The sequence below is a fragment of the Thamnophis sirtalis genome, unplaced genomic scaffold (genome assembly GCF_051295495.1).
Source record: "Thamnophis sirtalis isolate CommonGarterSnake01/CBP01778 unplaced genomic scaffold, rThaSir2_p1.2 scaffold_4, whole genome shotgun sequence".
Lineage (NCBI taxonomy): Eukaryota > Metazoa > Chordata > Lepidosauria > Squamata > Natricidae > Thamnophis > Thamnophis sirtalis.
The window spans coordinates 73,721,333-73,738,690 of record NW_028261384.1 but is presented as its reverse complement, the minus strand read 5'-3'; positions in this window follow the sequence as shown (position 1 = coordinate 73,738,690).

The window sequence follows — 17,358 nt, the reverse complement described above, 5'->3', positions numbered from 1 at the left end:
GCTAATCTTAAGCATAGGCTATCTGGAGTTTCTTAGTCCCATATTTGCTTTGTGTATAATCAATCCATTTTTTCCAGTCTCGTTTATATCTCTCGTTTGAATGTTCTTTAAGATATGCAGAAATTTTTGCCATTTCGGCTAAATTTATAACTTTCAAAGTCCATTCTTGAGTTGTAGGCACGTCTTTCTTCTTCCAGTATTGCGCCACCAACAGTCTTGCTGCCGTTATTAAGTACAGAACCAAGTTAATCTCTACCGCTGTAAAGTCAGTACATATACCTAGTAAAAACAACTGAGGGGTGAATTTTATCCTTCTTTTAAAAATATTTTGCATAACCCACCATATTTTTATCCAGAATGCCTTAACCTTTTGGCAGGTCCACCATATATGATAATATGTAGCATCGAGAGAACCACACCTCCAACATTTAGGATGTACATTCGGATACATAGAAGCCAACTTTTTAGGATCTAAATGCCATCTATAGAACATCTTGTAAAAATTTTCTCTCAGATTTTGAGCTTGTGTAAATTTCACATTTCTTACCCAGATTCTTTCCCATGTATCCAACATTATTGGTTCTTCAATATTTTGAGCCCATTTTATCATACAATCTTTAACTAATTCTGTTTCCGAATCCATCTGTATTAATACATTATATATCCTCTTTATATGCATTAAGCTTTGATCTCTTATTTGTTTAAACAAGTTATCCTCAACTTGGATAAAACCAATTTTTTGATCTATTTTCCACCTAGCCTGTAATTGCCCATACTGGAACCATGTTTGAACTACCTTCTCCTCTTTTAATACCTCTAAAGATTTTAATTGTAATACCCCCCTTTCCGAGGTAAGAAGCTGTCTGTAAGTAATTCTGTCCTGTTTTTGTGCTATATTCATATTTTCAATTGCGTGTCTAGGAATTGCCCACATGGGTATCTTGTCATTTAATTTATACTGGTATTTTTCCAGATCCACAGTAAAGCATTTCTTAAAATATGATTTTTAAAATTCTTATCCAATTTTTTGTTGAATAACAGGTAAGCATGCCAGCCAAATACCAGATCGTGTCCCTCAATAATTACAGATAATGCCACTGCATCATAATATAGTTTTAAGTTAGGTAGTTTCAATCCTCCTCTCTCACGTACATCTTGCATTATTTTCATCTTTACCCTCGGCTTCTTTCCTGCCCATACAAATTTGTTGATACCCTTCTGCCATTCTAAAAGGTTCGCATCTTTTTTAAGTATAGGTAACATTTGGAAAAGAAATAAAAATTTTGGTAAAATGTTCATTTTCACTGCCGCTATCCTACCCAGCAAAGATAAGTACAATTTCTCCCATTTTTTCATCTCCGTCTGTATACTATGCCAAAGTGGTTCATAATTATGCTTATATAATTTCCCATTTGAAGTTAAAATGTTAACTCCAAGATATTTGACTTTTTAAACTACCTCACATCCTAGCATCACTCCTAATTCTTCCTTTTGTTTAATATTCATATTTATAGTTAATATTTTGGTTTTTCCTAAATTTATTTTAAAGCCAGACACTTGATCATATTGATTAATCGTATTCATTAAAACCATACTGGATTCCTGCGGTTGTTCCAATATTATGACCAAATCATCCGCAAAAGCGCAGACTCTGTATTCTTGCTGCCTAATCTTGATCCCTTTTAGACCATCCAAGCCCCGTATCTTATTCAACAATACTTCCAAAGTTATAATGAACAATAGTGGGGACAAAGGACAGCCCTGTCTTGTACCTTTTTCGATTTGAAAGGAGTCTGTTAAACTTCCATTGACTATGATTTGTGCTATTTGCTGTTGGTATATTGCTTTAATTGACCGTAAAAAGCCATCTCCTATCTGCATTTTTTGCAATATCTTCAGCAGAAATTGCCAGTTAACTCGATCAAAGGCCTTCTCAGCATCCAGAAATATGAATGCGGCAGGGATTTGATTGTTCTTTCCCAAATATTCTAAAGCATTAATGATTAATCTAACATTGCTCTTCATCTGTCTCTCCTGTATAAAACCTGTTTGGTCGGTATGTATCAATTGTTGAATAACCACCATTAACCTATTTGCTAATATTTTAGTAAAAATTTTATAATCTACATTAAGTAATGAAATAGGTCTATAATTTTTTGGCTGAGTAATATCTTGATCTTCTTTGGGTATCAACGATATGAACGCTGTCTTCCATGATGGGGGCACTTTACCTTCCGATTGAATTTTATTAAATAATTCTCTAAGAGGTTCTACCATTTCTAACTGTAAGTTTTTATAATAAACCGCTGTTAGGCCATCTGTACCTGGTGCTTTCCCTAACTTTAATTGTTTGATTACCTGCAAGATTTCCCCTGAGGTTATTGGTTGGTTCAACTTTTGCCTGTACTCTTCTCTAACTAGGGGTATTTTCTCTTTATCTAAGTATTTGTCTATATCTAAACCCTTAATTTTGTCCCCTTTATACAATTCTGTAAAGAATTCCCGGAATGCCTTTTGAATCTCCTCCTGTTGAAAGACCTCCTTCCCTCTATAAATCAATCTGGTTACATTTCGAGTTTTTGTTTTTTTCCTCATCTGATAAGCTATTTTCCACCTAGCCTGTAATTGCCCATACTGGAACCATGTTTGAACTACCTTCTCCTCTTTTAATACCTCTAAAGATTTTAATTGTAATACCCCCCTTTCCGAGGTAAGAAGCTGTCTGTAAGTAATTCTGTCCTGTTTTTGTGCTATATTCATATTTTCAATTGCGTGTCTAGGAATTGCCCACATGGGTATCTTGTCATTTAATTTATATTGGTATTTTTTCCAGACCCACAGTAAAGCATTTCTTAAAATATGATTTTTAAAATTCTTATCCAATTTTTTGTTGAATAACAGGTAAGCATGCCAGCCAAATACCAGATCGTGTCCCTCAATATTCAATATTCTATCATTGGTTAAATGAGTCCAATCACTAATTACAGATAATGCCACTGCATCATAATATAGTTTTAAGTTAGGTAGTTTCAATCCTCCTCTCTCACGTACATCTTGCATTATTTTCATCTTTACCCTCGGCTTCTTTCCTGCCCATACAAATTTGTTGATACCCTTCTGCCATTCTAAAAGGTTCGCATCTTTTTTAAGTATAGGTAACATTTGGAAAAGAAATAAAAATTTTGGTAAAATGTTCATTTTCACTGCCGCTATCCTACCCAGCAAAGATAAGTACAATTTCTCCCATTTTTTCATCTCCGTCTGTATACTATGCCAAAGTGGTTCATAATTATGCTTATATAATTTCCCAATGGAGATTGCTTCCTTAGTCTTTATATCGCCTGGATTCAGTGTTAATTCCAACTCTTTCCCTTTAATTTCCTCTTCCAATTCTTTTCGTTTTTGCCCTTGTTTGTGTCTATGTATTTTGTTTATATTCATCAGTACTCCTCTCATATACGCTTTGCTGGCATCCCATACATATTCCATAGATGTACCCTTATTCATGTTGAGAACAAAGTATTCAGATAACAATTTTTTACAATCATTAATGTACTTTTCATATCTAAATAAATTTTCATTCAACCTCCAAGACCTTCTTGCCTGCACTACCCTTCCCAGTTCCATCCAAACTGGGTTATGATCCGAAAGAACTCTCGCCGCAATCTTTGTCTTCTTCACCCTAGAAAGTAAATCATTAGTAATTAGTATAAAATCAATCCTTGAAAGAGATTGATGTCTATCAGAAAAAAAGGTGAAGTCATATTCTTCTGCATTCCTTTCGCGCCAAACATCTCGCAATTCGAAATCGTCCATCATGTCAAAAAAAGATTTGGGTAACTTAGCTCGGAATTTAGTGTTCGGGCGAGATGTTTTCTTATCTCTTTTAGTGTCAATCACGCCATTCCAGTCACCCAATAGTATACAAGACTTAAAGTCCCACTGTACTAATTTAGCATGGAGATTTCTATAAAATCCATCTTGTTGTTGATTAGGAGCATAAATTCCCAAAAGTAATGTCTTTTTCCCTTCTAAGATTAAGTCTAGTGCAATATATCTTCCAAAGGGATCTGCTTCAATTAGCTCGGCTTTAATGTCTTTTCTTAAGTATACAACTATGCCATTTTTCTTTTCCGTAGCAGAGGTCGCAAAATGTTGACCAAGTTTGGGGTTAAACAAATATTTTTGATCAGTTGATTTGATATGAGTTTCTTGCAAACAAATTATATCATTCTTAAACTGTTTGAGATAATGAAATATTTTCTTTCTCTTCTGTGGAGAGTTCAGTCCGTTAACATTCCATGTCAAAATCTTAGTTGTCATTTTTGGTTGCCTGAAGCTTTTTTAGAGCCTCCCGCATGGCCTGTCTAACCTTTGGTCTGGCTCCTCCCACGGCTTCTGAGCTTGTTGCTGTGACTCCTTGATCAATGGCCGGTGATTGTTGAGATTGTTGCATTGTAGCTTGTTTTTCCATTTGTCTGGTGGTCGTACAGTTAGGTCTTTGTTCCCTGACCCCTTGCCCTTCCGGGAGGGGGAGATGGTACGTTTTGTCTGGTAGTTGTGTGGTTTGCTGTTTATCTTGTCCTTCTCGTGGTCTTTCTCCATATCCCGATGATTCAGGGTGTCCCACCTTCAGAAGCTTATGATAGAAATCTCGAGCTTTCCATACAGAGTTGAGACGATATATTTGCTTGTCAAATGTAACTATGATACCAAATGGGACATCCCATCTATACTGTATCTGACGCTTTCTGAGCTCTTCCACCAAAAAAGCATAATCTCTTCTGGCTCTTAGCATTTGAGGTGGTATTTCTTTCAAGACAATCAAATCCTGTTCGCCAATTTGAAGCCTGGTATTATAGGACTCATATTATAGTATCATGTTTCTGAACTCTCTTGTAACAAAGTATATTACCACATCTCGGGGGAGTTGCTTCTGTTTTGCCGCCCAAGAATTAACGCGATAAATTTTGTCGATCTGCCAATCAAAATTGGATCTCGGTCTTCCCACCAGACAGTCAAAAGCCTCTGAAAACATCTGCTTTAAGTTCTCCTGTTTCTCTTCGCGCAGCCCCCTGACTCTTAATGCAAGCTCCATCTGTTTATACTGTATCATAATAATTTGTTTTTCAGCATTTTCAACTTTTTGTTCCACCACTTCAGTTTTAGATGTCAAGTTAGTTTTAGCTTCAATAAGAACCTCTAAGTTATCTTCCATTCCAGAAACATATTCTGTCAGTACGTTTACAATTCCCATCATATCATCATTCATTTTGGTGATCTTAGTATCAAATTTATCATATAAGACTTTTATCTCATTCCTTATTTCATCTCTGAATTCTCTGAAAGTTTCTAAATTCTGTTCTCTAGATTCTCTGAACATTTCCAAAAAGAATTCTTTCGTTGGTACATCTCCACTAGGGGGCATAGAGGGTGGGGGCTGCAACTTTGTGCCAGGTATGGGGGACGTGGATCTAGGAGGTAATTTCGCAGGATTTAATTTTGATGCCATTATGTCTTTGCTTTAAGCACTTAATCAAATTTTGCTAGCCCGCTGTGCAGCTTACAAAAAAAAAGAAAAGTTCCTCCCTTTTTGCAGAGAGTTTACGGAAGGTTTCAAAAGACTGGCATTACACCAAAACAGTTCAGCAAAAAAAAAAAAAACCCTGTTTGGAATGTCTCTATATTAGCAAAGAGTCTTTGAAAACTTTTAGAGTTTGATAAGAAAGAATCTTCAAAGAAGTGGAGCTAATTAGTTCGTGAGAGGCTATTCCTTTGATTCCTTGCCAAGGAATTAGGGATATACCATTATTGCAAATGCGAAAGCTAGAAAATCGCCATCTTGGAAACAGTTACACAAAGGAAGCTTTATAACACTGAAGCTAGGATTTTTCCTAGAAAAAGCAAATAAAGTTCTCAGGTACGGGCTCTGCTTGTTTTAGTTTCAGATAAAATAGTTTCAGAAATTGTCCTAAGAGGGGTTTCTTTGCCTTGTGCTGTGAAGACAGCCGAGGTTTCTGGCCGGAGGTATGACTCAGCTTTGATTATCTCCCCCCTTCCGTTCGCAGCAAAAAAAAAAGCTGCAAACTTCAAAGAAAGCTCTTACCAGCTGGGCCTCTCTCTGCAATCTTCTTGCTTGAAGAATGAGATATCTGCTGGATGTTTAAGTAGATAACGAGCCAGAAATCTGGGAGCAGCTCAATTAAGCCGCCGCCAACGGCAAAGTCCCGCCCCGGAAGTTCCCACAATTATTGTTTTAAATGTGTTTTTATTTTCCATTTCATTTTCGTACAGTCACATATATACTGTGCATAATCGGGGCCATATAACATTAAACAATAAACACAGCCATTCCTCTTGTCGGCAATACCCCCCAAAATAGAAACCCAATGTACCTCTTCGACCCTCCATACACCCTTTCTTTCACCCCCCTCCAACTTCCCTTCTTCCCTCCATCATTCCCCTCTACCCTACTTCCCCTCCCCCTCTACCACTCCTCTCTCCCGATACACTCCCTCCCTTCCTTCTCACCCTCCCTCCAGTCCTCTCTCCCACCCTCGCTACCCCTCTTTCTTTTATCCCTCTACTCCTCCCTTCGGTGTATTTCTACAATCTATTAATATATTCAGCTTGTCCTATTTTTACAGTGAAATTAAAGAGCAACAGTATACAAGTGCCGTCATGTTACTTTAAAATCTAGCACATATTATATATCACCCCTCCCCCCTAACACCCCACCTCCCTTCCCCCCCGACTTCCCAGAGCCCGTAAACGGTATAGATTTTTAACAAACACAGTCTAAAATATATTGAGACAAAGGAAATAAAAAAAGAAGTTAATAACATCTCTGCATTGAACTCAGCTTCTTCCTGTTACACTAACTTTGAGCAGTTTAGATTATTCCTAATCTTAAACATAGGCTATCTGTAATTTCTTAGTCCCATATTTGTTTTGTATATAGTCAATCCATTTTTTCCCAGTCTCGTTTATATCTCTCATTTGAATGATCTTTAAGATATGCCGATATTTTCGCCATCTCGGCTAGGTTTGTGACTTTCAATGTCCATTCTTGAGTTGTAGGCAAGTCTTCCTTCTTCCAGTATTGCACCACCAACAGTTTTGCTGCCGTTATTAGGTGCAGAACCAAATTAGTCTCTAACGCTGTAAAGTCAGTACATATCCTTCTTTTAAAGATATTTTGCATAATCCACCACATTTTTATCCAAAATGCCTTAACCTTTTGACAAGTCTACCATATATGAAAATATGTAGCATCGAGAGAACCACATCTCCAACATTTAGGCTTTACATTCGGATACATAGAAGCCAGTTTTCTAGGATCTAAGTGCCATCTATAAAACATCTTATAAAAATTTTCTCTCAGGTTTTCTGCTTGAGTGAATTTCACATTTCTTACCCATATTCTTTCCCATGTGTCCAACATTATTGGTTCTTTAATATTTTGAGCCCACTTTATCATACAATCTTTAACTAATTCTGTTTCCGACTTCATCTGTTTTAGTACGTTATATATCCTCTTTATATGCATTAAACTTTGATCTCTTATTTGTTTAAACAAATTATCTTCAACTTGGATAAAATCAGTTTTTTGGTCTATTTTCCACCTGGCCTGTAATTGGCCATACTGGAACCATGTTTGAACTACCTTCTCTCCTTTCAATACCTCTAACGATTTTAGTTGTAGCACCCCCCTTTCCCAGGGACGTGCAGTCACTAGAGGCAGGGGAGGCGGGGCCTCACCAGTCTCCTAAGGGAAAGGAAAGAATTTTAAATAATTTTTTTTAAAATAATTAAAGCCAGGGTAGTTGCTACAGTGCATTAATAATTAATCTGACATTACTTTTCATCTGTCTCCCCTGTATAAAACCTGTTTGGTCCATGTGTATCAATTGTTGAATAACCAACATTAACCTATTTGCTAATATTGAATTAATGCAATAAATTTTATCAATCTGCCAGTCAAAGTTGGACCTCGGTTGTCCCACCAGACGGTCAAAAGCCTCTGAAAAAATCTGTTTCAAGTTCTCCTGTTTATCCTCACGCAACCCCCTGACTCTTAATGCGAACTCCATCTGCCTGTACTGTATCATAATAATCTGTTTTTCAGCGTTTTCAACTTTTTGTTGCACCACCTCAGTTTTGGATGTCAAGTTGGTATTAGCTTCATTAAGAACCTCTAAGTTATCTTCAATTCCAGAAACATGTTCTGTCAGTACAGTTACCAGTCCCAGCATATCATCCTTTATTTTGGCAATCCTAGTATCAAGTTTATCATATAAGTCCACTTTAAACTCTTTTAATTCGTCCTTTATCTCCTTAATTTCCTCTCTGAATTCTTTGAAGGTTTCCAAAAAAAGTTCTTTCGTTAGCACATCTCCAGTAGGGGGCAACTTTGTGCCAGGTATCAGGGATGTGCTTCTAGGAGGAAGTTTCCCCCCAGGAATTAATTTTGATGCCATTATAAGTCTTATCTATGGGCAATTAATCAAGCTCTACGGTCTCGCTGTGCAGCTTACGAAAAAAAACCGAGGTGTATTAAGTCACCCCTTTGATAGCGCTTTAGGATTTTTCAAAGGATTTCAAAAAAAAAGAAGAAGAAGAAAAAGCATTGTAACGAAGCAGCTCGGCATATTCAGTGCCGTCTTTGACTTCTCTGTATCAGAAATATATATTAACAAAGTTGATAAGAAGAAAGTCTTGTAAACTCTTCAGAGAAGTGAAACTAATTAATAAGAAACTGCTGGCTGGCTGTTCCTCCCTTTGAACTTTTATCACTGCTTTTGCAGAAGAATTAGGAATGTGGCATTGTTACAAAGAACGCACAATCGCCATTTTAGGAGCCAGTTTCTTTTAAGAAAAAAAAAAGCTAAGTACACGAAGGAAGCTCTTGTAAAAAATGAAGCTAGGATTTTTAAAAAAACAGATAAGGTTCTCAGATACGGACTCTGCTTGTATTAAATTCAGATAAATAGTTCAAATATTGTCCTAAGTGGAAGTATCCTACATTGAGCCGTGAGGAAGATGGCTAGGAATTTCCGGCACGGAGATAATGATTCAGCCTCGGCTGGCCCCCCTTCTCTTCGCAGCCGAAAAGGCTGCAAACTTCAAAGGAAAAGCTCTTGCCAGCTGGATCTTCTCTCCCCCTCTTCTTTGCCTGAAGAGTGAGGTACCTGCCAGATATCTAGGCAGATAACGCAACCAGAAACCCAGGGGCAGCTCTATTAAGCTGCCGCCATCAGCAAGGTCCCGCCACAATTATTACTGGGACCAAAATGCAGGGTTTGGGGCCTGCATTGCAATAGCGTTAGTGAATGGTATAGACTTAAAGCACAGAATACTCACTCATTTTCAAATTAAAAGTTCCATATCCAGTTGGTCATCTTGGTTTCTGGAACATACTCAGATCCACTTTGTTCTTATAAGTCTGAACTTGCTTCCATATCGTGAAAAAGCGACATTATTTTGGTATTCACGTGTCTAGAAACAGAGGCAGCACTAGGCACTGTAGGTTCCATCCTTGCTCCATCACATGGGAGCAGCCAAGCACATCAATTGGCTGCTGCAAATAGAACACTATAGTTCTGAGTTTTTGTGCAATAGTGCAGATAGAACCTTGTAATTTTGCTATTTGTGGTGGACTTAGTTAGAAATTTTACGAAATAAGCTGTTAAAAAATTAAGTCATGGTGCGTAGAACGTCACACTCTTAACTTATTTTCGATGAAAGTGTGAGATAGAACCCTGTAATTCTGAGATAGCGATTTGTTTCATAGGAATTTGTACATATTAAATATATATTTGAACATTAATTTCCTTATAGTCCAGAATTATAAGTAAGAGAACTGGAACACAAACAGAGACAATAGTAGGCTGTGAATAGGAGGAACACGTGTATGTATTGTTTCCATGGACCACTATGATGAATAAATAATACCTGACATTAGCTTTTGAGGAAACAGATTTTTTATGTCCCAGTATGAGGGGACTTATAGACTGAGGCGAGAAGTTTGTAAAAGCTAACAGTGTTTTATTTCTAACAAGTAAAGCTAACCACAAGCGCTAGTTTGACAGCTAGTGCAGCTGCTTGGCTAACAGGAGCAGCCAAGGCATTTTTGAATCCAAAAGCCTATGTAAAGGCTCTACCACTGAAGTCCTATGGGACAAAAATAAACTATAAAAATTGAGGAGGCCCAAAAACCCTGCAACTCCATTTTATATTTTGGAGCTGGAGCATCTTGAATGGCTTCAACTTTAGATTTGGTTGGATGCAGGCTTGAGGCATCAATTCTATAACCAAGGAATTCAACTTCCCTAACAGCCAATTTACATTTTTCCTGTTTTAATGTAAGCTGTACTTTTTAAAATTGCTTTAATACTGCTCAAAAGTGTTCAACTAGTTGAGAGATATTTTCAAAAGATACTAGGATGTCATCGAAGTATGGCACATTCCCCGGGATTTTGTGTAGTAATCTTTCCATTTAGCATTGGAAAATCCCAGGAGCCACAGTGACTCCAATTGGAGTCTATGACACTTAAAAGCCCTTCTATGGGTAACTATGGTCTGTGCCTCAGCATCCACAGGGATTTGCTGATAGGCCTGGGTAGGGCTAGCTTTGCAAAAATTGTGCTCTGTCCTAGGGAATGTAATAGATGCTGCACTACCCGTACAGGATAGACAGAATTTTGGAGGGCTTTATTAATTGTAATATGGTAATCAGCAGAGATGCTAACAGACCTGTAAAGCTTTACAGGAGTGACTATGGGCATTTCCCATTTGGCGTGGTCAACCGTCTCAAGGATGCCCTATTCTATTAATTTATCTAAGGCTTCATCTACTTTTGTTTTAAGAGCAAAAGGGACTCGCTTGGGCTTAATTCTAATGGGAATCACCTGGGGATCTAAATTAAAGGAAAGAGGTTTTCCTGTGTACTTACCCAGGCCTGAGGTGAAGACCGTGTCAAACTCCTTGATGAGATCAGATAGAAGTGGTTCTTGGATGTGGTGGATTCCAGCTATGGAAAGACCCAGTGAATTGAACCAGTTTAAGCCTAAAAGGCTAGGACGTGGGTCTTCCACTATATTGAGTGGAAGAGGTCCTGAGAATTTTCCATACTAAACATGGAATGGGGAGGTACCAGAATGGGAATGACCCTGCCTTGATAGTCTCTCAATTTGGTGAAGGCAGGTTGAATTTTGGTTTTTGACAATTTAGGAACTAATTTCTTAATGGTTTGCCAAGACATCAGGGACATAGATGAACCTGTGTCCACCTCCATTTTACATGAAGACCCTCCTATTTGATAGTGATAAAAGTTTTCTTTTTCTTATCACTGATTGTGTTGCCAATTACTTTTTCAGGAGGGTAGCTATTGTTGTTAACAGTATAGTAATCCTCTCCCCTATTTGCATTTTTGAAAAATGGTTTTTTAAATTTCTTATCTACTGGCCTTGAATTTGGCTGTGGAACTCTGCACACTTTAGTAAGCAGTCAGTATTCCAGAACTTGCATGAAGCCCTCAGGTGTTGTCCCCGCCCCCAGCTTAGGCATGTATTCTGGATTGTCTGTTTGTCTTTGTTGTCTGTTCTGTTGCTGGGTAATTTGAGGTGGTGTACCACCACCACCACCACCACCACCACCACCACCACCACCACCACCACCACCTTCTTCTTCTTCTTCTTCTTCTTCTTCTTCTTCTTCTTCTTCTTCTTCTTCTTCTTCTTCTTCTTCTTCTTCAGTGTCCCCCCAATGTGTCTGCTGTTTCTGAATGGACAGCCTCCATTTTGGTGGGAAAATTTGAAGTATTTGTCATTTGAATTTCTGAGGAGAATTTGTTAGATAGTTCTGCTGCTCTAGATTCATCAAGAGTCGATTGAAGGGGAAGTACAGTTTTATTCAGTAGGGGGTAAATAAAGAAATTTACTGATTTATCCTTTCCCCCTCTTTTTGATTTCTGTGATAGAAGGCATGTCTAGAAACAGAAGAATAGTGGTTCCTTAAGTTCTCTAAAAGTACCTCCCAAGGCACAGTATGTAATTTCTGAGGAGCCATTAAATTCTTGATGGTTTCAAACACCTCATCCCCACAATATGGTAGGAAATAGACTTTTTTCATATTGTTTGAAATACCTCCGTATTCATTAGCCATTAGGAAGCATTGAAATTTTTCTAAGTAGGTGTCCCATGACTGCTCTGTGGACTTAAAAGTGGCAAAAATGGGCAAGGCTGCCATTCTCCACAGATGGGGAACATACTTTGTTGCTTTGTATTCGTTGGGCAACTTCTCATCTCTGACAGTGGCTTCAGCTCTCTCAGTGGAATTCAACTCAGCGTAGTGACTTGTTTGGCCAGCTCTTGTCTCCGCCTCAGGTCAGGATCATGATCTCACCTTCATCAACATCTGTTATGTCCCAATACGAGGGGATTTACAAACTGAGGTGAGACATTTGTAAAAGCTAACAGTGTTTTATTTCTAACAAGTAAAGCTAACCACGAGCGCTAGTTTGACAGTTAGTGCGGCTGCTCGGCTAACAGGAGCAGCGGTTGTCAGCACTTTTGACAGTTCCTTATATATTGGCACCTGTTTCTCTTCAACCAATCAGGGCTCAGCGGCTTCTGCATCAGGCATGGACTATAGTGTAGCCTGGAGGCAGCAAGATTTTGTTATAAATTGATGTAATTATTTACTGCAATTGGAAAACATGAATTTTAACAAGTACAGATACAAGATCAAAAAAAGAATTTTTGGGTTAAAAGAGCTGTACAAAGAGTAATTTGCCGAAGTTCATATACTGATGAGCACTAGATCATCTTATAATGTATGAATGCTACTAGGTGATATCTTTTAGCCAGTGATGTGCGGTGAGGATTATGGTTGGTGAGGCAAGAGTGCGACAGCGGCAAGAAGCAACGTCCCCACCGCTGTGTCCAACAGGCCAGGCGTCTCACGTTTATTTAGCGAAATTCTCCAATGGAATTTTTAGTAATAAGAGAAAAGGCCAGCACAGGGACTGTTGAGATGAAAAATGAAGAGAGCTCTTTAAGTAAGAGCCATCTGAAAAAGAAGAAGGAAAACAATTCAGATTATTTAGATGCAGTAAGGTTTCATGGCCATCAGGAAGAAATATATCCAATATTAAATTCTAAATTAAAAGAAACAGGAGCATATTCTCTTACCTTTGCTATAGCAAATTGTTTCCATCAGTGTAATGGAGAAATAGACTTCTGGATTCATTAAATCCCTCTAGCATAAACTGAAAGTGATAATTTTCTAATGCAAAATTGGAATTCCAAAGCACACACACACAGACAGCATGTGACCAAGTTAGGAAATTGTTATAAAGTTGGAAAATGTTTGGAATTTTCAAAGACCTCAGTAGAACAGCAATACATTGGCTTTAGTTCTGGATTCCTTGCATACAAATCATTTTAAAATGGACATTTGTGTGAAAGGGAGAACATAGTTTATTTGTTATGGAATTCCTTATGAACAGTGTTTGGGTTATGCTTTTTTGTTCATTGTAATGTAAAACAACTTAAAAGTGTTTAATTAAATAAATATCAAATTAAATATCAGCTTCAAGAGAAGTGTCAAGAACAGAATCATGAGTTGTACACCACCTTTGTGGATCTCACTAAGGCTTCTGACACTCTGAGTCCTGAAGGTCTGTGGTGAATTATGTTGAAGTTTGGGTGCCCTGATAAATTCATCCTGATGGTACATCAGTTCCATGAAGATAAGACATTTGGTGTTCTGGATGACAGAGAAGCTTCAGAAACCTTTCCTGTTACAAACAGCATCAAGCAAGGGTGTGCTGGGCATGTCCACCACATTCCCAACCTTGTTCAGCATAATGTTTTCAGCCATGCTGTCAGACACCTTCCAGAACAGTTCCTTGGGAGTTAGTCTGAGATATAGGACTGATGGGAAACCTGCAAAGACTCCAGGCTATCACCAAGATAAAGGAGACTATACTACGTGACCACCTCTTTGCTGATGACTGTTCCCTGAATGCTGGATCAGAGCAGGAAATGCAAGCCAGTGTGGACAAATTCACAGCGGCATATAACAACTTTGGCCTTCTCATCAACATAAAGAAGACCAAAGTGATGTATCAGCCAGCTCTGAAAGCCCAACACCAAGAGCCCACCATCACAGTGAAGCAGTGGTGGGTTTCAAATTTTTTTAGAACCTCTTCTGTAGGTGTGGCCTGCTTTGTGGGAGTGGCTTGCTGGCCATGTGACTGGGTGGGAGTGGCTTGCTGGCCATATGACCAGATGGGAGTGGCTTACCAGCCATGTGACTGGGTGGACATGGCCAACTTGTAAAATGTGACGAAACTCACTTAACAACGCTCTTGCTTAGCAACCAAAATGTTGGCTCAGAAACTCTGGCAATGAAAAATTCCTCCTCCAGTCATGTTGGCTCAGGAACTCTGGCATTGAAGTGCACAAGTCTTAAAGCTGTCAAGTTGCAAGACCCTTGCACCCCTAACTCTTTAGAAAAAAACCCCCAGGGATGTTTAAACTTGACAGCTTTAAGACTTGTGGGCTTCAACTCCCAGAATTCCTCCTCTTGCTCTTCATCTTGATGATGTGCGGACGGGCGGGGGGAGGAGCTGGAACCAGTTCTAAATGGCACTGTAGATTTGTGGAACCTCTTCTGGCAGGAACCCACCCATGCAATGAAGGGACAAAAGCTGCAAGCAGTGGACCTATTTACATACCTTGGCAGCAATCTCTCCCATGTAGTGACAATTGACATTGAGATCAACTGCAGAATTGCCAAAGCAAACTCTGTATTTGGCAGACTACTGACAGTGTGTGGGACCACAGTGGAATAAGCCTTGTTACAAAGCTCAAAGTCTACTGAGCAGTAATGCTAACTACCCTGATATATGTCAGTGAGACTTGAACTGTATACAGGAGGCACACTAGGCAATTGAACCATTTCCACATAACCTGCCTCTGTAGAATTCTGAGGATCTGGGGGTAGAACAAGGTGCCAGACACAGAGGTCTTTTCCAGAGCAGGCCTGCCATCAGTTCACACCCTGCTGATGAAAGACCAGACACGCTGGGCAGGCAAGGATGTTGCAAGGATGCCAGACCATTGCATCCCAAAACAGCTCCTCTATGGTGAACTGTTTCAAGGAAAGTGATTGCACAGGGGACAAAGGAAGTGATACAAAGACATGTTGAAAGCCTCCTTCAAATCCCTGGATATCGACATCACCTCCTGGAAAACCCTGGCACAAGATCGATCGACATGGCACACACTGATCCACCAAGTTTGCCAGACATCTGAGGACAGAAGAACAACTAACAACTGCAGAACTAACAACTGCAACAATGGTACCCACACGTCTACCCGACATGTAGCAGAACATTTCATGCCCATATAGCCTTACCAGACACCTGCGGACACATTGTGGACAGCCATAATCTGTTAGATGTCAAGGTCCTCTTCAAACATGATGGACAAACATAAATGTAAAACAAATAAAATGTGTGTTGTTTCTCTTTGGATTTGTATTAGTACAAGATCTTTACCTATCTTTAAATAGTTGTCAGGAAAGGCAGAACTGTAATTGATAGGAAATACATCAGGTGACTATCTATTCACTTGTTTGATATATTGTACCTCTCCCCTTTTCTTTTGAAATTTCCTCATTTGTTCTTTTTACATTTGCACAATGGCATTTAAGATTGAAATCACTAAATTCATCACTTTAAATCTGCAACTATCTTTAATAGTTATATGGATACCCTGCTTTCCTTTTTTATTTCCTGGAGAGAGCTGAAAAATAAAATAAAAATAGCTGTAAGGAATTGATTATTCTCTTTTCTAGCATTGAAACCAAAGTGTTAATCAACTATGATTTGCCTCATTCTCTAGTATAGGCTGATCTAAAGCATATTTAAGTTCACAGGAATAAGTGGATGTGGGAAAACATAGTTGCACTAGGTTTATGTGTGTCAAAGAAGCTAAACAAGGACTATCCTGAAAGTCCCATTCTATTGAGTGCCTGCATAAGACTGACCATTTAATTATGCTTCTTTTCTTCCTTTTTTTAAAGTGAGGGGAGCTGTCAGCCTCTGCTTCGCTGCTGCTTTTCAGCTGCCATTGAAACGGGGAGGGGGGGCATGGTATTTGGGAGGGGAATCATTATGTACTGGAGGATTGTTATTAGGAGCTGTCCTGACCATCTATCTGCGCATGTGGAAGAAGGGAGTTTCCCGCCAAGGCCAACTGTCCAGCATTCCAGCCTGATGATGCTTTTTGAAGACATCTCCCACTTGATGGTTGGGTGAATTATTATTGGACTATGAAATGGGGTGCCATGGGGAGGGGATTGAATTATACATGATATCTATTGCTTTCGCACCTTTTTACTCAGACTCAGCTTTGCTTTGCTACTCATTGTTTGTAATTAGTAAAAGTACACTTAATTCTAAAGCATGGAGTTGAGTGGTTTCTTTCCTGATTATTAAACAAAGGAGCACCTGACAATAAGCTGAGTCTCACCTCGCACCCAACATGGAGTGAACACCTTCCAAGGGGGGTGCCCTCAAAGAAGAAAAAAAATGTCTTTACACCGCAGTGACCAGGAGGAAGATTTGGGAGCAACAGCAGCTCCATCATTAACAGAAATGCTGGCCAAACTGAAAGTGGAGGAACCTACTGTTCAACCCAGGTGGACTTGGGGAGTGGGACAGAAAGAGGAACCTGATGAACCACTAACTGGAGTCATGAGGAGGAGGCCCAGGAAACCAGCTGCTGACTGGCGTGGATCTAAGGAGGAAGACTACAAGTTGTCCCAAGCCATGAAACTCCTCGAAGAGGCATGGGGCAAACGCCGGGCTTGAGAGAGTGGTGTGGAAAGAGGACCGGTGGAGGAACTAGAGAGAAGGTACCCGCTGCATATCTTAAGGGAGACTCAGGGGGGCGAAGGGGAATGTGCACAAGAAGACCCAGCACCGACCTCTCCCCCTGCAGCTAGAGACATTCTGAGAATGGGGGGGGGGGCAGGCGACATCGGATGGCTAAGGTCCCACCCTTAAGCATAAAATATGATGGAGAACCCAGTGGATTGGAGTTGTTTATAATTCAGGTTTGGAATTATATGCAAATATATGGGCCTCACCTGGATTCTGATGAAACTAAAGTAAGAATAGTTAATGGCTCTAGAGAAGAAGGCAGCTGAATGGATGGTCGGATTACATAATAGTGACTCCCCTCTCCTGAGGAATTTTGATGGTTTTATGGCAGCCATGAGAAGACGCTTTGATGACCCTCTCACCGAGCGCCGGGCTAGAATTAAATTTACGACCCTCAGACA